This window comes from Cavia porcellus, unplaced genomic scaffold, assembly GCF_034190915.1.
Source record: "Cavia porcellus strain 051 isolate PalLab524CR breed Dunkin Hartley unplaced genomic scaffold, mCavPor4.1 scaffold_10, whole genome shotgun sequence".
Lineage (NCBI taxonomy): Eukaryota > Metazoa > Chordata > Mammalia > Rodentia > Caviidae > Cavia > Cavia porcellus.
Genome location: NW_026947493.1, coordinates 21,230,030 through 21,255,597, shown reverse-complemented (window position 1 = coordinate 21,255,597; position 25,568 = coordinate 21,230,030). Strand labels below are relative to the sequence as shown.

Sequence of the window (25,568 nt, the reverse complement as noted above, 5' to 3'; positions counted from 1 at the left end):
AATATTGACACATCAAGATACATCTTTTTAGGAAAGAGTAGCTGCTTTTCACAGGTTGGCTTAGGAGTTCTTTTTTAATAAAACTGCCTTGTATCCTGACAAACAATAGCACTAAAATCATATCCAATAGTTGATTTGCTTTCCAATAGGAAAACCAGGGCATAATACAACAATAAGGTAGAACAAATACGATCTATGCAAAAATCGTATATTGAACTTTTGAGAAGATAGGTTTTTCTAGAGGTCTAAGAAAACACAAGTGTCCAACAACAAAGACAGGAGTGTGTGTCCACATACGTGCTTTGGTTTCCACATGTTCTGCAAAACCTCCTAACTGAGGTTCATGCTTCCTTCTGTCCACTCTGTGATTACTGAGCTGTAGCAGAACTGAAATGGTAAATCTCTGTGGTTTATTATTTGGATAACTTCCTTCAGGTATTTTTAAAATGAAAAGCAAAAATTTCTCGAAACAATTTGCTCTGGAAAATCACTTTACCTAAAGAGGATGTAGGTAATTCACTGCAGGTGCCATGGGTATAATTCCAGGAAAGGAAACCCAGAAACAACTTTAAGGATCAAAGATAGACAAGCCATTTTGATTTCACGGTCAGGTTAACTTATGAGAACCCTTGAACACTCTTAGGATACCAAGGCCATTGTGTATGTAACCATCAATTATCAGTGTTATCCTGGCTTAAGGAGGTGGGTGGCTGGAGTTGGGCAATGAAACAGAGATGAGAAGTTTGTTTCGTTTTCATTATCAGAGACCAAGGAATCACTAGTCTGGCATTTGACCTGGCACAACAACAGAAAATACAGCCAGATACAAACCTAAACCTAAAAGGTAGCTAAAATATTTACAGAGCACACAATAAACATTTATAGAACACTTACTAGTATGAGCTAGCCATTGTTCTGGGTGCTGATACTTAGATGAGAGTATGACAGAAGAGATTCCTGCTCTCAGAGAACATACACTTTAGTAGGGAAGACATGTAGTAAACAAACGAGAAAAATATCACCTACTAGTGAGGATAAGACGTGCTGATGAGAACTAAAGTCTGGTGAAACCATGAAGCTTGACTAAGGGCTTCTTTTACACTGACCAGTAGGGAGAGAACTTCAAGCTCAGATGTAAAAAACAAATAAAATCCAGTCACGTCTTAACTGAGTAGGGTAAGGGGAAAACTGAAGCAAAGGGGAGCTTTGCTTCAGTGCCCTTGGGGAGCTGAAAGGCCTTAGAAAATGGGTGTAACAGGAAGAAGCCCAGTGTAACTGCATAATTAAAGTGTGAAGAGGAAGAGTGGGAAGACTGGAAGCCAGGGGGGCAGTTCCTAAAGGTCACTACTAAAGGGCAAACTCAAATGACTCTTTAAAAGTCAGGCACTGAAAGCACCAATTAATATGATGGGGAAATCAAGAAAAGACATACTATGTACAGTAGTAACTGATGAACAATCTAACCTGGGAATTTGGGAAGGGAATGAAGGAAGGGCTCAGATCACTGGAGTTTAGCAAGGACTAGATTTCATTTAGAAGGAAGATGGACATGAGCAATGCTGGGAAGCAAGACTACTCTGTCTTGGAAGAGTGCACAAGGTTTACAGTGATACCAGGTGCTAAGACAAGCATGGGATTAAGGGGGAAGCATAGGTCTGTGGAACTCAAAGGCTGCCTGGTTACCTAGTTGACCTTTGGGGAGAATGTCAGGCATCGGTGGTATTTATTATCAGATTACCACATTCCATCCCTGGGTTGGTGATTTATTTCTAAGCTCTCCCACATGGTGAAGCTCGAGCTTTAACAGTCCTCCTTAAATCAGTCAAGTCTGAGGCAGAGCTGTATCAGGGAGAGGGTGATATCAGTGGATCCAAGTATGCAAAGCCAAACAAACCAGAGTCCAGGCGAAAGTGTGGGAAGATCAGACATATGCTCTCAGTGTTTGTAAATCCATCTTTTCCATCCATTCTAAATATCAGCGTAACTTGGATATAGTCCATAAATGTAACTAGCATTTCTATATAAGTATCAAAAGCCATCTGCAAAGTGTATTGCTTGTATTACCCAAAATCTTCCCAACCATATCTCTTACAGGAAGAAAAACTGAAACTTCAAATGAGTAAATATTTATAATCAAATTGTTTGACCTCTTTCTTCCCACTATAATAGGATATACATAAAACAAATGTTAACAACTTTTTTTGAAAAAACCTATTCCTCCTCATTAATTAATCAAATGTGCATATAAATTTTATGTCTACTAGTACAAGTCCACAACCTATTCAGCCTTTTTGATGCCTTCTGCTGCATTTTCAATGAGATTTATCCTTTGCAGTTTTTATTAAGTGTCATTCTCTGCTACAAAGGTTAAAAAGGGAATTTCACTGAAAAGAAAATCCACCTTTAAAGGTAAGCAAAATATGCAACTTTCATAATACACACACACAATTCATAAAGAAGGGACCTAGAGGTTAAGGTTTGATGGGTTCACATTGTAAGGTTAGTACCTGAACCCAATGCCAAGTAACATACTTCATACTAAGATATCACAAAAGAGGAACACTGCACAACACTGTAGTCTACATCAGAACAGTGAGCCCAGTCTTTTGAATTATGTCAATTGCCAGGTTCATGAGATAGACAAACACCAATGGAAGGTTAGGGCCTCAACTTCACAGTGAAAGGGCTAGCCCTGATGATTTCAAAGTTCCTTTCAATTTTATAAAATTCTATAGCTCTGCTTCCTAGTATATGAACAAATGGACAGCATATAAAATGCTCCGGAGAGCAGATGATTTTCCACCAGGTCACAGTTGTTGGCTTTTCAGAAGACTCACCATTTGGTAGCCACAGCGAATCACTAGGAAGCCATAGTTTTCCCCCAGCCCAAAAGATTTAGGAACTGGACTTCTCAACATCCACTGAGATGAAGTGAATCCTAGCAAAGTTACCTTACATCAGTTCACATCAACTGGAACAATAACTATCGATAGGTAACCGTAAATATCCTTACATGAGCAACATTTTCACATTTTGGAGAAATAGAAGCATAAGAAAATTGCTTATAAAATGAAATTCAAAGCTAGGGATTCTTCTTCAGACAAAATGAAGCCTGCTAAAACATCCCAGATACACAGCAGAGAGCCTCCGTATTAATAAGATTGTTTGAAGTTTGAGATTCCTTTTCACCTCTGGCCCATCCATTTTGCAGCATCTCCTTTCTTTGAATATCTTCTAATCACTAATTAAATTATATATTAACACACACTTGAATAAAACCATTTTCAGTATGCAATGAAAAAAATCAGTTAAGTTTTACACTCCACAACAAACCAATTTTTCTTCTTGCTAAGATCTAGAGGACAGTTCACTGCACTCTCTTTCAAATTTCTGTCACGAAAGTGTGAAGACACAGACTTAAAATTGTTAGATAAACAATTTTAATCAATTATTATTAATTACTTATATTGTGTTATACTATCTAGAGAAGTGAATATAGAGTACACATTAATAATATCACCATCAATAAATTTCAATATACTACTTCATGTAGATGAATGTGTCTTTGAGAAAAAGGACAAAATGGAAAAAGGAGAAATGGCTGTTTCCCCGAGAGCTGGAAAATTAGAGGCATCGGCATCCTTTAGGAAACCAGGAGAAATTTAGCTTTCTCCCCTACCCCAGCCTAGGGCCATCATTAAAATAGGGAAACACACATCAGTGTTTCAACAAATCCTTCTGAGGACTCTTGCACATGTTAAAGTTTAAGAATTCATAGCTTAATATGCAACTGAAGAAAAAAGTCCCAGCCAAAACAGCTGATCGGTCATTTAAGCACAAAAGAATCATTTAGACAAGCCAAAAATAATTAAATAAAGTGAAACATAGCCACCTGTTACTGTTTTACTCTGCCTGAACAAAACTCTGGAAAATTGGGTTGATTCACACAAAAGTATTGTGGGAACAAAATCAGAAGCAAACATTAGGGAGCAATTGCTTAGGAGAATAAAAGGTAAAGCTGGACAAGAAAGTTTGAGACTTTCAGATGGGTGACGTTTTGGCAGGGCAAGTTTTCTAAACTCAGTTAGGAATGCCACTCAGACTATTTTCCTAACCTTTAAAGAGGCTGATGGTGGAGAGCACTGGCTTAAATCAGGAGTACAGAAATGAGTGTCACAGAGAGAGAGGGAGGAGGAGAAACTTTCTCACTATAGTTCCCAAGTAAGTTATGTCTCTCAACAGTCGCTGCCTTACCATGTTTTGGTGATCACATTCACATTTATCCCAGCACACGTCACCTCCTCTATGACTCCTAAGCCTGCGGCATTATACAGCTCCACCTCAGTGCCAATTCTTACCCCAGGCTTAACATGTTCAGAACCGGATCATCATCTTGATTAAAAGGCGAACAACAGACTTCCGGGAGAACATGGCGGACAGATAACAGCAACTACCGGAGGCTCTCTGAAAGACTCGGCTCAGAAGCCAGGAATGGTGCGGACTAAGGAGACATAAGTCGGTGGACATATGCTCTGCTGACTCAGGAACGAACTGGGCTGAGAGAAGCCAACTTGGAATGCAGTCCTGGTGCTAAAACAGGAACAGAAAAGACTTGGTGTGGAGGCTGGAACCGCGCCATTGTAAGCCGCGATTTGGGTTTCCCGCCGCGCGGCGGCTGGCTGCCTCTACAGTGGCTCAGCAAGGAGAGAGACGCGCGGAAGCTCTGAGAACGGCAATCTGCGAACGGCAGGGAGGCGTGCACTGACTTATGGTGAGGTGAGTGAGAGAAACTGACACTCTACCACAGTTTGATTCCAGCAGAGGACTTTCTGGGCCCGAGCAGTCCTGCGGGAGCAGGGCGCGGTGGGACTCCAGCCACACATCCCCCTCTAGGGCGGGATTGGTGAAAAGTGCCTGGCCTGCGTGACGCTGCCGGCAGACCTGGTAGACTGTCCCAACCCAGATCCCAGAGCCTGACGGTGGCCGGGAGGGGAGATGCGTAGGCTGCCTGGTCCGTAACTCCCTGCTGCACAGCGGTGAGTGGGAACAACTAACTGGCGCAATTCGATCAGGCTGTGGCTGACTGGGAGAGAAGCTGGGCCTCTTATATAAGCTTGCATATATAAGGAACAGAGAAGAAGAGGCAGCATGGGAAGAGGCAGCAACAAGAAAGGCTCCTCGGCCCCCAATTCTGAGAAACAGGCAATAGCAGACACCACACCAATACACATAAGGCACCATATAGAGAGCCTCATAGACCAATTCAGGAATGAAGTTATCAATGACCTGAAGCTAGAAGTATGCAGAATAGTTAGAGAAATGCTAAGTACCACCCAAGAAAAAACAGGTGGTGGAATGGAAGAACAGAAAAAAAAGGGGAGAATTGTTTGATGGAGAAAACAGAGAAAGCATAGAATACGTGAAGCAGGTTCAAAGGGACTACCAAGATAGTAAGAAGTCTATAGAAGACTGGCATAACAGGTTGAAAGAAACTAAGGACAGACTATCTGAACTGGAGGGCAGACTTGTAATATGGGAGAATGAAATGAAAAACTTCTTAAAAATAAGAAAGAAACAAACAGCAATAATACAAAGACAAGAAGATGATAAGAGGATCCATAACTTAAGGATTAAGAACATAAAAGAAGAAGTAGGGACACAAACAAGTGAACTACAAAAGCTACTCACAGAAATAATCCAGGAGAATTTTCCTAATTTAGCAAAAGGTAAAGATACTCGGATGTATGAGGCATACAGGACCCCAGCTACCTACAACCCAAACAGAGCAACACCCAGGCATATAATAATAAAAATTCCAGAAATTCAATACAAGAACAGAATATTAAAAGCTGTAAGAGACAAGAAACAGACCACCTACAAGGGAACACCCATCAGAATTACAGCAGATTTCTCTGCACAAACCATCAAATCACGAAGAGCGTGGGGGGAAATAATTCAAGCATTGAAAGATAATAATCTCCAGCCAAGATTGAGATATCCTGCACAACTGTCCCTGGAAATTGATGGAAAAACAAGGTGCTTCCAGGATAAAGAGGAACTGGGGGAATTTGCAACCACCAATTCAACTCTACAGAGAGTATTGCAGGATATTCTAAAAAAAGAAAAATACAAAGAATCCAGAAATAATGGCAGAGAGGCCACAACGAATGGAGCAGAGAACAAAATGAAGAAGACAAACTGACAGCTACGGACAGAAAAAGAGCTTAACAGAAATGAGGCAGAGAAGATTGGATGATAGGAACAGCTATTTTGGAGAAAATGACATCTTAATAGGTAATACAGATTTAGTATCATCTTGTTTTGAAGTCTCATCTAGCTTTTGTCCTTCTGTCTCCAATGGTCTAAATAGGCTGTATCTTATTGGATTTTATTATGTACGATAGTATAAGCAAAAACCTTTTAAAGACAAGGAGATTATACAGAAACCATTGTTCATTTTGTTAGTCGATTCTAAATACTCTGTAATGCTGTCATTCTCTTGAATGGTTTTACATTGTTTTGATATACTTAATGCTACAGTATACGAAGTTGTACTCAAGGATTTCAAAGAAAGAAACAATATGGTAACTACTTTTAGGTTAGGATTATCTGGTGGTGAAACACTATTCTGCTTAAATGGTTATGTTTTGATCTGCGCTGTTTCGTTGTTATGCCCTCTTTTATCTCAATCTCCACTCCATTATTTACTTTTTTATCTTTATCCTTTTAATTAAAGGGAAAAAAAATAGCAGGATATATTATAGTAACCCACTTTGACTTTTCATTACCTTGATTTAAAGCCCTGTATTACTCTCACCATCTGGTTTTTAACTGATGTTCCCCTATTCTGTTTTGCTGGATAGTATCAGGTTCGAAAGTTTAGGCATCAGCTGTGAAGATAATGAGATTCATTATGACGCCCATTCTTGTTGACTTTTGTCTACTTTTGAAGACCTACAATGTCTCCAATGTTTTGGTTTTGTCGGTTTTGTTCTTTACTGTTTTGTTCAATTGTATTATAACTAATGATATAGGCAATTCTATTAGAGATAGCGGGAGGCATTATGGTAACCATTGTTGATCACCTTGTATTATGTTTTTACATTATCTATTATGTCCACCCTTTTGACTTGACCGATTCTGTTCTGTTATGTCACATTTGGTTTTACTCTCTTCCAAAAAAGTAATAAGAACCGTGGGAGCAATGAAACCCAAAATGTGTAATAGTCATTGTACAAAAGAGAGGAAAAGAAAGTGCTCCAAACTATATAACTGCATGTATATTTAAGTGTATAAGATAGAAAATGATATCACAGAGTTTTATTGGATCAATGAACAGAACTGTTTGCAGTATCATTGATGGAATGTCCACTTTACAAGCTCTAATTTTGTGACTTGAACAATTATTTCTAAGATGACAATATGTAATCCATTAACCAGTGATTTCCTACTGTTCATTTTTTTCTGTAAATCTGTATAACTGGTACCCTTTCCCTGCTTTTTTTTTCTTTTCTCCTTAAATAAAATTTAAAAAAAAATTAAAAAAAAAATAGTTAAACATTGAAAACAGTCTATCTATCCATCAATAGATGAATGGTTAAAAGTATGTGGTATTACATTTCCTTTACACAATGGAGTACTATTCTGACATAAAGTTTAAACTTGATTCATTTGTAGGAAAATGGGTGCATCTTGAGGCTATGTTAAGTGAAATAAATCAGACACACGTATTTAAATATTGCATAGTTTTCCTTACATGAGAAATCTAAATTATGAATAAAGAGCAAAATCAAAGCTAGCTAACAGGAAATAGGTATACAGACATATCTCAAATGGGAAGGAAATGAAGAAATAAACAACAGGGAAAGGAAGAAAAGGGAAAGGGCATGAAAAAAGGAATTATAATCTATTACATATGTGTACCAACTCCACACAAGAAATGTACTGCAAATGTGTACTAACAAAATTTCATTATACTGATAAACAAAAAATAAATACATAAAACAACTCAAAAAAAAAAAAGGCGAACAACATTAACAGTTAATGTTTTTGGAGTAAATTTGCAAAACCACTCCCTTCACCAAGATCAAATTATTTTTTTATTTATATTGTCTTTTCAGACCACAACAGTTTCTGTTTCTGTTTTCCGGCCATCAAACTTGCTGCCTGCGTAACTGACAGCCTCTCCCACGGAGTTCTGATTTCTCAGTGCCCTGTATCTTTCTCAATTCCAACTCGGTCGCGTGCTCTGTTTCTGCTCTTATCCTAGGAAGAAGACCTCTCCTACTCTGCCTGACTTAAGCAATATAGCAGGATATAAATTTCTGCCTACTTCAAGCTCGTCTTCTCCTTTTATGGGTCTACTTGCCCAGTTATCAAATTTTATCCTTTCAATTTAACTCAGTATTTCATGATTTCATCTTTAATCTCTCTCCTTTGTTCCATGAGTCACCTCTTTTTTGTCACATAAATTATCAGCTTCTAAAGGGCAAGAATCACATTATATCCTTTTTTCCTATCTCAACCATCCTGTGTATGGCAGAATATAAATACGTACTGATCTATACAGTATTTTTATTTTGTGTCCTACTATTCCACGTACCAATTAACTTAGGGTACAAAATAGTGGACTTTATGATGAGAGGAAAAATATTACAGTGAGCCACAAACCCAGAAAAATCTTATTTTCTTTTTTTACAAAATTCTCATCAGATCATCAGATCGAGCATACTAACAAGTAAGAGAAGGTACTTAGATATCTGTTTTTGATGAAGTCTTTTTAACTTTGGAGTAAGCACATGAGTAAAAGAAATCAAGTATTTTACAAAAAATATGCCAAACACCTGGTGTGTAACTTTACATTTTTTGTCAATTTATATGAATGTCTTGGAAATGGAACTGAAATACTATTTTCAAATTAAAAATAACAAATTAGGGGCTGGGGATTTAGCTCAGCGGCATAAGCGCCTGCCTTGTAAGCAGGCAGTCGTGAGTTCGATCCCTGGTACCGATAAAAAAGAAAAAGACAAAAAAAATTTTTTTTAAAAATAACAAATTAACCTATAAAATAATTATACTAAGGAAGAAGGAGGTTTTATTAAACTTGCTCAACATTTATGGAGTCAGTTAGAAGATGCATAGGGAATACAATGATCTGCTCTATTCCGTAGATATCAACAATGTTCACCTAGTCTTGTAAAGTGTAGGACAATACAAAGATAGAACAGACAAAGATTCTCATCTGGTGAAACTTACAGGATATACTGAAGAGAAGAAAAAGCAGCTAATTACCTAAAAGTATCTGTTAGAGTTATTAGAGTTTAGCCATTAAACATCAACTTCCATATACAAAGAACAATCGTTTATTAAATTAATATTTATTAAGTAAGTGCTGCCTGCCAGGGTAGGGATTGGGGATCAAACAATTGGACTACCATTAAGATGACCTGACCTTGAGTTTTTAGCTTGAGTGCTTGGTGAGGGCAGCGATAGTAATGGAGGAAGGTTAACAAGAGAGTAAAATTGAAGTTTCGTGATATTAAACACTAGGAAGTTTGAAGGTTACTGAGTGCCCTGCTAAGCTGAAACACCAAAAGGAAACTCAATTTCTTCATTCCATGCTGCAGAGCCGGGGAATTGTCTAGTTAAAACTTAACTCCACACACAGCACCAGTGCTAATCTCCCTCACAGCACTTTTAAACATGAGGTTTCACTCTGGGAAAGGAAGAATTGATGCTCGGATTGCTGGCTACAAGAAAATGACACCTCTCCTTCCCTCTAATTTAGCTACTCTAGGCGATGGAGGCATCCCGGAAATTTAAATGAGGAAAGTACTAGCAGTGTGAAGTACAGCGAGGTAAGAACCAGACAATTTGCCAATACATTCGGTTTATATTGCAGAGTGAGTTTTTGATAGAGTACTGAGACACACTGGCCCTACTTTCCAAAACAGAAAAACAATTAAAAAATAGATCATGAAAGAAATATGAGAGAAATTTGCGAGCAAATCTCTATATGATTTTAGTGTCACTGACTGCAGAGCTAATACTGGGAAGCATAATAGAAGTAGAAAGAAATGACTCAATGCGCAGCATTGATCTGAGCCATCATAAGGGTCCGCGGCCCATTATGCTCATGCGTCAGGTCAATCCCCAGTCTTTCAGTCGCGCGGTCTCCCCCATTATCACTAATCACAATCTCTTTGAGTAAGTGGTTCTTATTTATATTTTATCAGCTTCATAATATGTTAATAGATTGGCATTCTTTGCAGAACACTGAAACACATTACTGCTAGTCTAATATTGATCCTGAAGACATTCTTAGCAAATAACTAAATATTCTCGTGATGGAAAGAAATGACAGGAAACTAAATATTGAAATATTAAAAGGTAAGGGAATTTTGGGAGTTGTTGGGTTTGGATCTAAAATCTCCTTCAAAGAAGTCATGTTTGGATGTAGAGTCTGGTCGGAAGAGGCAGGTCACTGGGGTGTGACCTGGATGGGCGGGTTCTCATCTCCAGCTCTTCCCTTCCTCCCTCTGTTTTCAGCCATCAAGACATAAGCAGCATTTTCTTTTTTTTTCCTCTTCTTCTTGTTTTGATTTTCGCCAGGCCCTTTCCACCATGCTGCTTCTGCTTTGGAACCTGCTGACCACAAACCGACTGCACAGAAACTGTGATCTCTCTTCCTTTAAATTTGGGGTGGTGGGCATTTTGTCCAGAGGCAAGACAGTGATAATACAGAAAAGGTACAAAAACAAGTTTTACCATGAGAAATTTTAAAACTCAGATCAAATTGCTGTTCATCAAATTGTTTTGCTTGGATCATTACTATTAATTTTCTAGATTTTTAAAAAAGGTATTTCTATTTGCCCTAAATTGAAGCGGTGCATTTTATACTAGTGCTTTTCCAGGATGAATGAAAAATACTGAATCTTCCAACTTAAAAAGAGAAAACATTCATTGAGCTATAATGTGTTGAATCAAACTGCCAATGCCTAACTCAAAGTATAAGTGAAAAAATGGCATTTGTGTCCTTAGTTAGGTGAAGTTTCCTGAATTCCCAAAAAAGTGTGTAGGAAATTATCATCCAACTTTGAAAGATGTGATTAAGTTCTTTGAAAGGTGACTATAGGAACAGTATTAAATGTTAGCAGAAAAAAAAGTTCTGCTTTTTTATATTAAGAACACATTCTTGAGGCTTTATGTATACTCTTTTAGTCAAATTTAGTTAGTATATATTTCAATATCATCCTAGCATATAATCTTCATTAGGTAAACTTTTATACTGTTACTTTTTTACTATCTTGTTCTGATCTTAATGAAATTGGGGTTAGAGTGAAAAAGAACAATTGTAACTACAGGGAAAAAAACCACAATCAGACTTAATTTAGGTTCATTAGATTTACCAGTGTCTTTCTTTCCAGCTGAATTGATATTCTATAAGATTACTTGATATTAAGTAGCACTAATAATAATTAAGACAGGAATTAACAGGAAACACAGTCATGCATCTTCCCAAAATGAGGGAAAATCTTGATACTCCAAACTTTGGGAAATAAAATGTTTGCTCTAGGACAAATACTAGTTTAGTGGTGTTTTAATACATTAGCAAGGTTTAGGCTGCTTAAAGTTCTCTTTGTCAGTGGCTGCACTTCCAATTTAGAATATCTGGTAGCAAATTAAGCACTTTGACTGGAACACAAGAGAAGTCCATATACCATGAATAGAACCCATGCAATGGTAGCACTGGGGATGCAGGGCCAATACTGGAATTCGCAGTAGTGCCCCCAAAGTAATGAGACATCTATACTTCTTCCAGGTCAGAGGATTTTCTGCCATTCTGAACCCAGTCAGGGTGTTCACCTTGTCACCAGCACAAACCATAGCCTATGTCACCCAAGTACAAAGAATTGGGACAATCATCAGGCCACTCAATCTTTGAAAGAGACATCCAAGCAAATCTTTGTAAGGGAAGCTCAACAGGTGATTTTCAGTGTTTTAAAGGAAACCAATTTGATTAAAAGTCATCGATTCAAATTTGAATACTTAAATGAGCAATATTAATGCACATGGTAGCATGTTTCATAACTGGCAAAGCGGTGGCAATTAAATGCATGCCTGTCAATGGGCAAGACTTCCATAAAATTTAGTACAAATATAGTAAGAACAATTATTCTGTTAATAAGTAACAGAGAGCTCTAATGACCTGGTAAGAAAGTACAAAATTGAAAAGGCAGTAATTAAATAATCTCTTCAGTATGATTTGTATCATAAGTCTGGTGATACATTTGCATGAGCATAGAGAAGGCTACTGAGATTTAGAGATTTCTTGATGACATGACTTTGTGTTGCACCGAGATTTTTAACATTTTTATGTTTGTATTTTTATGTTTTTATGTTTAATCATTTTAGCAGACATACAAATCATGAATTAATTTTTAATAACAACTTTATTAAATTTAGTGAAGTTATGGATTTAGAAACCATATTCTCTACAGTGGTAATAATGATCGCAATGCAATAAAAGATTGTGATACAGAAAAATATTTGTAGACCAAACAAAAGTGATTTTGCATAACTGGGAAAAATCAAGAGAAATCATAATCAAAATCACAATTCATTCACTTATCTACAGCTGGATTATTTTTTCATATATTTCTATGTGAAAAAGGCTTTGAAGTTTATTTCAGAATCTCACATCATCTCTCTTTATATTAGCCATAGCTTTATACCTGCTTAATTAATTATATTGGGAAACTATGTGAGCATGCCTCTTCTGCAATGAGACCTTAGTCATTCTCATCTGATCTCTCAAATCCTTTTAAAATTCTGAAAACTCCCATCAGGTAATTGTTGTGTATAGGCGCATGGCATGCATATTTAATAGACGACTTTTCTTTTGCTAAAAATTCTGGATCTTGTGTAAGTAAAATTGACAAAATTCTAGGCCTACAACTCAGCGCATGTCCTAATTGTTTAAGCTAAATTCATCCGCTGATATGCGCAATTTTCTGCAAACGCATGAAAGGAAGCCACATATAAAGGCTGATATTCTTGGCCATTGCTCAGGAATTGCCTCTCAAATTCTTTCCAAACCACTACCACTACAATTTAGTCCTGACCTACTTGCTTACTTTCATCCTGAAGTTCCAAGTCTTGACTTCGTCTGTCTTTGAAATCCACTTTTGCATCTCCTGAGCTGGCAAGTGTGTGGTGTCACTTGCCAACATCTTGGAATGCAGCACTATGGTGGTTTCTTTGCCTTTCACAATCTCATTCTCTTCTCTTCTCTCTTTTCCTCTCCTCTCCCCTCCTTTCCTCTCCTTTCCCCTCCTCTCCCCTCTTCCTCTCTCCGTCTGTCTCTTTGTCTCTGTCTCTGTCTCTGTCTCTGTCTCTGTCTCTCTCTCTCTCTCTCTCTCTCTTCTTTCTTTATTCCCTTGTTCTACTATGGCCTCTGGCTTAGCTCACCTGTTGGCAACAGAGTATTCCATGAGCTGAGGATGTAACCCAGCTTCAGCCAACAGCCATTGAGGATGTTATCCCAGTGACCCACATGTTTTCCAGGGAAAACAAGGGTGGAAAGAGGTTATGTCAGTCTGGATACTTTGCGGGGTCTTTTACTGAGATACATTTCTTTCTGGTACACAGAGTGTGTTTTGACATAAAGCATCAAAGAAGTAAAAGCGATGTTAGGCAGTTCAGACTTTAAAAAGCATTGCTTTTAGCAATAAAGTAATATACAATAGGTGCAGAATACGGTGGTTAATTCAGTCTGAAAACCTTTTGTGAAGGCATCTGTCTGTACCAGGCACTAGGGTAGGTCCTGCAAGAGCACTGTGTCTTTAATCCTCAGATTATTCACAAACTAACTCTGATAGAAATATAACTATGATATAAATATGTACATTACAATATCACATATTAAACAAGGGAGTGACAGAGAGAAACAGATTCATTGAAATCTAAAAATAAATTTACAACCAGGCACAAAGAGGAGAAAGCAAATTTCAATCTCACCCTACCTTGGAATGAAATGTAAAAACAAAAACCCACATGCGGTGATGAATTATAAACAACAAGATGGGACCAAAGGTTGAAAGTATAAAATGAAAGAGGACCAGAGGGCAGGGGGCAGAGGAGGAAAATCCATATCAGAAAATTGGAGAGTAGGAGAAAAGTAGTGTGTAGGAAACAATAAGGGGCCTGTAATAGGAAACAAAAGAATCACCCCAGGAAGGCCAATCCTGGCAAGCAGGGAAATTCAGAAGACATAGCATAAAACAAGGTCACGTCAGACAGCCAATCTGAATGAAATAAGGGTGGAGACACAGGTACAAAAAGGCAGAAAAGCTGGATCATGGATAATAACAGTAATAATTAGTGTTTCTTGGGCCATAAGGAAATCTGCACATTGCCATCCAGGTTATGATTATACTGGGGTCCAGAACAATAAGCACCACTGCACACACACGCCCTCAACTGACCTGCTTCTCGAGTCCTCAGGCACATTCGTGGCCTTCAAACATCACTGTTGTCTGGTTAGCAATTTCCATCATGTGATTCTTATGCCAATACAGCTTTGCTGGTTCTATAATTGATAACATTGCTTTTTCCCCTTCAAATCCAGATCCATTAGATGCAGACTCAGAGCCGCATTCATAATTATTTTTCCACAAACATTTTATACACAGAAAATTCCAAAATATCTATTAAAATTTCACTCCAAAGCTTTCTGAAACAAACAAACAAACAACTCCTCTGTGCAATAATGCTTCCATGCAGCATCTCGCAGAGAGCACACAAAGTTAAAACTACGAAAGCAAAAGCTCCACAGCTCAGCCACAGAGTATGAGGAATGAAGCAGAGCAATCAGTGTCTGTTTTTTTTTTTTTTATTTTTGACAACATCAAAAGTCACAACTGCACTATACTCTTCCATATCCAATTTTGTATTCACGTTAAAGTTTTTTTCCCCAAAGATGGTTATTCTATTAGTAATTATCTTTGCTTGCCAAATGTTTTGCTTTTGAAGAGGAAAAAAATGGGCAATTTACAGCAAATTTTAAAAGTGGAGTAAGACCTGATTTACCATTAGCACTTTTAGACTGTGACTCATCTCTTTGTTTTGTCTTCTCTGATACTCCTAAAAAATCTCAGGTAAAATTCCAGTTGTATAGGGGCTGGGGATTTAGCTCAGCAGCATAAGCGCCTGCCTTGCAAGCAGGCAGTCCTGAGTTCAATCCCTGGTACCAATAAAAAGGAAAAAGACAAAAAAAAAAAAAAAAAAAAAAAAAAAATTCCAGTTGTACAAAAAGCATCCTGTCATCATTTTCTAATTTGCTATTAGTGCTCTCCTCACTAAACGTCATGGGAAGCCTCTCCCCAAGATGAACAACTACTATGAAATTATCTAGGGAAATTAGAATCAAACAATCAATGATTTCTAAGAGATGCTATGAAGAATAATAGGAAATAAACGATATCTACAGAGCGTAGTAAAATATATCTAAACTGCATAATACACTGTCAGTACCTCTCAGGTGATGGGAAAACAATATTTTGGCAGAAAGAAAAGAATATTATTAGTATTTCAATAAGATTCATCACTTTGAACTACGAACTAGTAACAAAACAATTTTTTACAAGTAGAATAAACAGTTAAGTGACTTCTTAAAATCAGTTTATCAATCTGTGTTTCTACTTGATCCATCCAATTTCTGAGCAAATTAGTGCCATTAAAATAATATTCCAAGCTTTCAAGCATGTGTATGTGTGTGTGTGTGTGTGTGTGTGTATGTGTGTGTGTGTGTGTGTGTTTGTGTGTGTGTGTTTTATGTAAAAAAGCAATAAAAAGCTGATTCATTACAAGCTGATATGATTCCTGTGAACTGGGAAGGAAAATAATAGGGTGACTGTGACAGATTTTTCTCTTCAAGATAGAGAAGGGATTGACTTGTTAGGTATGAGGGTATGTTTGGAGCTAGAGAAAAAGCAAAAAAAAAAAAAAAAAAAAAAAAAAAAAAAAAAAAAAAAAAAAAAAAAAAAAAAGAACAATGTTAACAAGAGTAAAAAGAAAAAGTCTTTTTCCTGTCTGAAATAGAAGGTGAGGGCCATGTGTACTCTTGGAATTTTGATTTTCTTGCAATATTGGGATAAGAATGAAAATGATGGAAACCATCACACTTCTTTCAGAGGTCCTGATGCTCAACCGTTTTGTAAGACTGGTGATGGCTCTAGTTGGTCATGGGTGCTTTAATAGAGATATGAATCCTCTAGATGAGAGGAAGAGGCACCTGGCTCCCCAGAGGTAAAGTGCACCACAAAAACTAGGAAACAAGAGGAAGTTTCACTTTGATTATGTGTAAAATCTTCACTACTCTATTTTGGGACAAAAGAATTCAGAAAGATTATCCGATAGAGAAAGTATTGTGCTATTGATTCGCTTCCGGCCTGAACCCCTAAGCTAGGAACCCAGGGAAACACCTGTTACAGTCAAGCACTGTCTATAATAAACATTTCCACCAATTACGCAATGAAAAATGCTGTCAGCCTGGCACCCAGACCTGGAACTCCCAGCCGTTCCTGCTGCCAAAGGTCAGCCCAGTGTGTCTGCCTTTGACATATTTTAGCCAAAGAATGTTAATAATATTTTCCGATATGCTGGCCTGTTCTACCATGTGTTGCTCTTCGGAAATTTGGTCTTAGTAAAATATCAAGATCTTGTAAGTGAAAGACTTTAATCATGAGACATAGGGTCAGATTTTCAATGCCTTAAGCACTGCAGGGACTCAGAAATGCAGTCATGATGAGAAAAAAACATAGTTACCTTCAAACACTAGAAATAAAACTACAAAACTAAAACTAACAGATATTTATTTGCATTCCTATGTAAAATAATATATTGTGAATTTTATTAATTATTTAACTTAGATTTGTTATTTCATTGTATCTGAAAGCAATCTATAGGTTAGAATCTTTGAAAAATGATGACATTACATTCACAAGCACGTATGAAATTTACTTGTACTCAGAGCTTTTATAAAAGCTCTTTCAATACTTTATTACAAATTTTTGATTTGCAATGATTTGAAGACAGGATGAAGACTCCAAATTTTTATAGGAAATAGGCCAAACATCAGCTGTCATCTTTCAAAGAAGTCATAAAACCTGAAGATAAATTCTTTAATGTTCATTCAGCTATTCCTTCTGATTTTTTCCTTGTGTTTTTTCCCAATTTAGCAACAAATAAAAAAAAAAAAATCAGAAAACAAAACTTCCGAAATTGCCAACATGATATATTATTCTAGTGAAGTTTAAAGTCAGAGGTTAATCATTTTTCAATAAATTGAGGGAAAAATATCAGATTTTTATTCTTTTCAGTATTCTCTTCCTCTTTAGAAATCTTATTTCTAAAGGTACAGTTTCAAGTGATGGCGATGGCATTGTATAAGACTTCTAGTAGCCAAAAGTCAAGACCAAGGCTAACACAAGGGTTGTCATGACTTGTCATGCGACTGGCACCAAGTACAAGAAAATAAACTGTGGTTCTTTCATCTCTCATGAAACAATTAAACATCACAATAATGTCATTGTGCTTTTCATTTCATATTGCAAGAAACAATGTCTGAAGATGTGACAAATTATCAGTAAGTGATGTCACCAACATCATTCCAAGTTTTGTATTTATTTTTCAAATACTCCATTATTTAAAACTATTTAGTGATTGAAATTTAAGATATCTTGATTTTAAGTTAAGTCAGGGTGCCACTTTTCAATTTGTGTGACTTATGTCTTTAAAAGGAACCAAATTAGCGTTTACAAACATGAACAATAGCTTCAATTATCACTCACCTTCATTAAAAAAGTTTTTATAATATCTTAACTTGTTCTAGAAACTGGGTAGTTAACATTCTTTTTTATTAAATTGTCATCAGTCATCAGAAACCACTTATTAAGTAGATAGCAGTACACACATTAGAAAAACAATAAAAAGACTTTCCAATGTGCTTATTAAATTCTATACACGATCAATATGCAGGTTTAAGATGATCGGCACAAATTAGAAAACCCAGTGTTCACATGTATGTTGCATACTAACAAAATACTAACTTTAATCCCACAATATATAAATTTAAATACATAACTATTATTACCTGTAAGTATTACTACCAATATTTAAAATATCCTTAGTTTTATTTTTCTTTTACTATACATTATTTTCCACACAAGAAGAATGGGCATTATCACAGCTGTCTTGACTGTATATGTAAGTCTCATCCACTGGTTTTATTTTATTGTTCATACAAGAACATCTGAGATTTAACTTACATCTTTTTTGTTTGAGAATTCAGTATAGTTCCTTTGGGCTTTTTATATGTAGATATCTATTCTCAATGATTTTTCTAATTTTGTGAACATAGTTACCTATTTTAATTGTGTGATGTATTACCAATATTTCTCCAATACACATAGTAAAGGTTGAGTTCCAACAAGTAAAAATCGCTTTTTACACACTTGGAGATGTCCTGAAGTCTTCTGTATAATATGACAGATTGTTTCCCTCCAATCTGAGTCTGTAATGAGTAAATGAAATGTACAGTAGTGCTGTGTCCCTATGGATGGTCCAAGCTGAACAGTACAGTAACATTATCCTCCCTAACAGAGGTCACGGTAATCTACTGATGACAATGGCCAGTTGAGTTGGGATGGGGGGATCACATTGTTCCCACTTCACAGGTGAAACAGAAACAAAGGAGTTTTCTCAAAGTATTATGTTCCCTGTCTTATAACCCAAATGTACATATGCAATTAGAGCAAGTATAATAATAATTTATTCACTAAATTATATACATTATATGACAAAGATAAAATCATACATTATTACAAATGGAATCTTTTATGAAATTCGATTTCATTAATTTAGTTTCCTGGAACTTTTGGGGAGAAGAAGGGTATCTAGGAAGGGAAATGATCCAAACATAATTTTGTTGTTTATATAACCTCAGGCTGCTATTATTTTCTTCCTACTTTACCACATATTATAGTAACTGTAGTATTTTGGTCTCATGCTTTTAAGACTGATATTTGAGGATTTTAGAATTTGTAAATTCTAGTAAAAATAAAATTCCAAGTATTAGTTATTATTTCTCCATTTATTCTAGGACCTGTAATCATTCGTGAAAGCAAAGTTGGCACTATTTTAATGCAGAAACCCTGGTTTCCTTCATTATCTTAATTAGTTTAGTCACATTTATACACACCCCTCAACTCTTTCTCACTCTATTAAAAGGAGTTAGAGGAGGAAAATGAAAACTTCATGCAATCACTGTGAAGTTTTGAAAAAGCTCTAATTTCACCCATTCAGAGGAAAACACTGTAACCATCACAACAAGGCCTGCAATGATAATGATTCAGTGACACTTGCCATTTTGTCCCCCCTCCCCAGGAATGCTCTTCACACACTCTTAGGGTATGGATGTGTTTGTCTCAGCGCACTGGATTTAGATGTGGCAAAGGATACACACAGCTAAATTTGACAAATCCCTAGACAGCTTGTAAAGCAGCATTTGATCTGCTCCATAGAAAGCATTGAGGAATCCAATAGAAACTCCTCAGAAGCATAAAACTGAGGTCACCTCACAATACCACTAGGACACCAAAAAGGGCTCAGCCCTTCCCAAGGCATAAGCACACAAGTTAAACCTAGAAGGAACCTTAGCAAATGAACCCGACCTAGAAAACAGCGACAGACACAGAAATCAGAGCATGTCCCCAAAGAAAAAAGTACGTTAACTATTCATTTCTTTAATTTTAATATATATTAAAAGTGCAAGTACTGAATTACCCAACTTTTTTTCATATATCTGATTCCACATGATGTATATTTCCTGAAAAACTCTTAAATATTTCACAAGATCCCAGATTATCTGCCAATATCGTTTTGAGAGAAAAATTAAAAGCAACAAATTCAACTCCCTTCTGATTACCTCTGCATTTCTCAGTTTTTCTTTCTCTATTTTTTTAGTGTCTAAAATCTGGAAGTCAGAAGACCAGTACCCAATTCTATAAGCTTTCTGATGGCCTGAAAACAATAATTTACTAGGAAATCCTATAAATATTTATTATAATTTATCATATATAAATTAATAGCTAGTAAAGATCAATTTATTATAATAAATCTATGAAATTTATTAATATTAATTCTATACAACAGAAACTTCTTTACTTCAGGAATAAAACTGATGTGTCCTTGTGTAACTTCGTAATCTTGAGTATTGGAAACAGAAGTGTAATTTGCTTACAAAACTCAATATGGCATTGTATTGCCAAATATCACTAGAGAGAAATCATTGTTAGCTCTTTTGCTGTCTCTAAAATGCTGAACACTATTACCTTCCATTGCTTTCTTCAGGGATAAATGATCTAAAGATTTTCGTACGATAGTTCCACAGATAAAAGTTACAAAAACACAGAAGATAAGTATTTATAATTTCAAAGCAGAACTGAAAAATTCACTTTTGCTTTTTCAATATGTGCTCCATGGGAGCAATTTTCATCTTTCCATTTGTGCTGACTTTAAACCCATTCAGTACTTATGTGTTCTCTAATTAAGTGGCATCATCTAGTCCATATTTTTAAAAATTGGTATTGTTCATCTGTCTCCATTTTCAGAAAGCGTATTTTAAGAACACCCAAAATAGTTGAACATTTTCCCACCACTGCAAAAAATAGCCACAGATACACTCAATGCACGTATTACCGTACATGAATACATTTCTGCTCGGGTCTACCTTCGGCTCCATCTGGACCCTTGCTGTGCACGGGCTATAGCATTAGAACATCTACTCTCACATGCTTTTGATATTACACTATTTAATCACACACAGCTGTAGCTTATGAGACTGTCACAAAACAATTTTAATGCAGTACTTGAAGCCAATTTTGAATACACATCAGCCATTTACTCTGAATAAAATGTTTGACACTAAAGAATTTTTCTTTTAATGGAAAAGACAGATTTTCCTAGAATTTTGCAAGGATGTAATTGTGAGTAAGCTGTCTCTCTCCCAAGAACCACTGATAATGTCAAAAAGGTTGTGTAAAATCATATTAGTGCAAAATTGAGGTTTTGCAGAATTCCTGAAGCCAGAAAGACCTGAAATGAACTTTCAGCCTTCCTTCTCTCTCTCCCTCTTTTTTTTTTTTTTTTTTTTTCTGCCTTTCCCTACAAAACTTCCCCTGCCCAGCCCTCAAATGGACTTTATTACTTCATAGAAATAACTATGTGTTACGTAATTCTGCTTTTCCGGACTGAAAGAAAGTGAAAGGAAAATGCTGGAAAAAAGATGCTCTTAAAAGAAATATACATGGGCTTTCCCCTACATTTGGATTTATTCCAAAATGGGATAATGGGATTTATTCCAAAATTGGGAAACAAAACAAAACAAAACAAATGAACTTTCTACATTTCTACTCATTTTCAATGGCCACCAAACTGAATGATGTGACATACCTCCAATCATAAAAGTGCCCAGATCAAAAAAAGACAACAAAATGTGTCTGGTAAAGATTTGAGAGACTAAAGAAACAAAGTGTAAGGGAAGGGTGGGTCCAGGTTTCTATTTTTGTCTTATTTAAAACCAATTAAAATTCTCTACATTCTAGATTGAGACAAACAAGATTTATCATAGTTTCATGCTGTAACACTGTTTCCACCTAAAGCAAAAGAAAATATTTGGAGTTAAACCTAAAAGTTGGATCACTGGAAGAATTTTAGAAAACCAGTTTTGTATGTTTTAGGCTTTTAAAGAAAAACAGAACTGGGGAGTTTACAAGTCTGTTTTAAAACAGCTGGTGAGTTACCAACTGCGTCTATCAGTGCAAATCCAAGGCAGGATGTACTGAGGAAATTTTAAACTGATTCCCTCCTTCAGCAAGATTGTCTGCATTTTCACGTGTAAGGAGCGCACTATGGGGGGTTTCTGTTTTGCTTTTGAGGGATCTGAACATTCACATCTTTATAAGAATATCTTTGCTCCCTTTACCCTGCCGGAGCTCCCTTTTATTTTCCTTCTTTCCTTTCTTTCTCTCCTCCCCCCCCCCCCCACTTCTCACTTCTTGTGCTTTCAAGTGTTTGTGCTTTCTATGGCACAGCCAGCTGGACCCTAGCTAGACTTTTTAGAGTTGGGCGGCTGTCCAGGAGGCAGACTATGAAACGTCAGCCTCAAGTCATCGTGCAGCTGATGAATGACTCTTTACACCTGGCCCCTTCTTCATGCAAGCATCTCAACATAAGCACCAAGAAAAAAATAAATGGAAAGAGCCCTCTTATCCGAACCCCTTCTCCAGGATCTTTTGGGGAACCAGAGGTCCGAAGAAGAAAAAGCAGTAGTTACATAAAAACATCCTGGTTAGGAGCTGGTTAGAAGCTGTGCGGGGTACCAGGTTGGTAAGGATATGGAAAGAGAAAAAAGAACCTTGCTCGTGTGCTGGGATGACTTCTAAAGTTTATGAAGGTGGCCAAAGTTTTCCAACATGACAGAAATATCTATGTCTAAACTACAAGATTTCAATGCACCAGACTTGGACTAGGTTTTACTTTTCTTTTTCTTTCTTTCATTTCTCTAAGCTTTCCTCCTTAAACTAGTTGGTGTTTTCAGAAAAACTATCCCAAATCTCAGATTCTGAGTGAAATTTAACCAGGACTTCATCATCTCAAGGCAACAGGTTGGTCTTTGGTATAATCAAAAATATTTGGTTACAGTTTATCAAATGTCATTTTATGTTTTGTCATTAAATTATCTTGGGGGCTCCTTTTCTCTAGAATTTTCTGACTGTTTGGATTGGCTTTGCAATGCCAGTTTGCTCCAAAAAGTCGTTAACTCAATCATGTATCCTACATAATAGAATATGTCATTAACACTTCTCAATAGTCTTAATAAGAAGCAACTTTGCTTCTTGAAATGCTTTATTGTGGTAGAAAAAATGTTAGTCAAAAAGAAAATCAGCAAGATCTTTTAAAATGTGAGGCGTGAAAAAGAGCAGATTGTAGCAATATTACTAGAAGTCAGCTACAGGTCAGCCTCAGGGTTTGCACATTGTTTAGTTTGCATGTATATTTTTCTAAAATAAAACCTGGAACATTTGGAAAATAATTCAAAACATGATAATATTTTTCCATTACTTAAGGCACAATTAAGAGACTACTTCTAATGTAATAGGAAATAAGAACAGAAGAGGTAAAGAAGTGTCACAAGATTCTCTAAAACTAGAGTATGTATTTGAAAGAATGCAAAACATTTGCTTTTATTTAACATTTTGTTTCCATTTTGCTGTATCACAAAAATAAGTTGTATTGAACATTGTATTATTTAAGTAGAAAGTTCAGTGATTTGCATTTTCTGAGTAAGTGTAGTTAACTCTTTAAACATCCCATAGACATCCCTTAGTGAAAACAAAGCAAAACTTAAAAAATAAAACAACGAATTTCAGTAAATATCTGTTGTGACTTGGGAAGAAAACAAAACTGAATTTAAGTAACATTTTAAGGTGTGATAAAACAGAATATGGTTTTTGGACCATAGAATTGTATTTCTATCAACCAAAAGTATTCTTTATATGTATCATTTTCAATAACTATGACTGTAAAATTGAGTTATAACTACAAGCCAATCTTAGCCAGTGGATTTTTAAAATTCCATTCAGGCTTATCAAATAAAATATAAGCAGTATATACTTTCTTTAAAAGGCTTATAAACTATATTTTGAGATATAAGTGGTAACAGGGGCAAAAATAACATAGAAATAACTCAGTTATTTTCCTCTTACTCTGGGGCATCTTAGTGCTTCGTTGTACAGGATTAACTCTGTCAAAAAGTCCCCTGATGTGAAATATTATTGCACACTGACACCTCCCATACTTTCTGTGAATCAAACTTTCAAAACAAGGCACGTTTTCATACCTTCATCTGCCAGAATGTTATTAATATCTGTCATTCTAGAGGTACCATAACAATATTCAACAACTTCACAGCTCTGTTAAATTTTAGAACATAATAATCAATAGGTACCAGCACGATAGCCAAAGTACCTGATCTCATATTCCCAACTACCCTGATCTAATGACCTGAATATCAGCTTAGGATGCCTAATGGATCTAACTTCTTCAAAAATATTCCTGAAATTGATGGTTTTGGCTGGCTTGAAAGTAACAAGATCCAGATGCTGCCTGTCTACACAACACTAAACTACACAGGACCCCAAAACCGATATTTTAAAATTGCCTCTATATTTTTTCAATCTCTTTTCTCTCACCACTCACTCTCATTTACTCCTATTACACACACCACACACACACACACACACACACACACACACACACGCACTCATACAAACACACACATGCTTTCTGCCAGAGTAACTCTTCTTGACCCCTGCATCTTTGATATAATATACAAAGCATTTATTTCCCCACTAGTAACAGGTTAAAAGAAATCTCAAATAGGAAAACAATCATTTCATTCACGTCCATCTAAAGTTTCTTTTCAAATATATGCAGTAGTAGAAAACCAGGTCCAAAACAAAACATGATTTTTTAAACATTTGAAAAAATTTAGTCACATGAGTAAAAGGCATAGAATGTTCAATATTTTTCGGGCACCCCTCGAGTTTATTGTTTTCATTTTTTGGCGGAGAGAAGTGGCTGTGGATTTTCCCTTTTGAACTCGTCCTTGCTTTGCTGTTTCCTTGAGGAATAGCAGGCAATATTCTAAACCAAATCCCCTAAAGAGTTAAAGCCCAAGGCACTCAGCAGGGAGGCTGGTCTATTTAAGCAGCGGCAGCACAAACTAAATGCTCACAAAGCAATGCAATGGGGTCGACCTTGGAGGTGTAGAACAGATCACAGAATATTTGAAAAAGGAAAAAAAAATATAGATATAAGCAACAAATTTTAATATAATACCGAAAACCTCCTGCCTAGTCTAGTTTACAAATAGGTATTGTTTGATGACATGGAATAAACGGGAGACAACTACAGCATGAATTACTAAACCCTAATCACATCAGGGAGTCCAGTGACAGCAAGATCACTCGGGCACGCCTTACTCTCAGCATTTTATTTTTATTCAGAAGATGGTGGGGTCCAGATAGAGCAACACAAAATAATATTATTCACGCACTCAAGGTGGTTCACTACGAACACCCCCACCCATCAAGTCCAATTTAATTGATGAATCGGAAGAGTGATTCACACCGGAGAGTCTTTCATGTCTTAACTGAAGGATAAAGTTCGGGCTGGGCACAGCCCACTGCTTAGTTATGTGGGCTTGTCTCTGAGCCCCGTGATCATCTAAGCACACACACACACACACACACACACACACACACACACACACACAGCCTAGAGTGTTTAACCAATTAAAGTCCAATTATTATCAGTTACATTCCATGCCTGCTTAAAATCCAGGCCTCCTGATGGCAAGCAACACAGAAAAACAGAGTCTAAAAGTAAAGACCATCGATTCTGATTCTAAAGCTCCTAATTCAGTCTCTAGCATCCTAGTCATT

General features: G+C 36.5%; 1 protein-coding gene across 11 annotated transcripts in view; it reads right to left on the bottom strand.

The window, feature by feature from the left end:
- Positions 1-25,568, bottom strand: part of Rbms3 (RNA binding motif single stranded interacting protein 3) — a 753,628-nt gene that overhangs the window by 623,815 nt on the left and 104,245 nt on the right. The window lies entirely within an intron of this gene.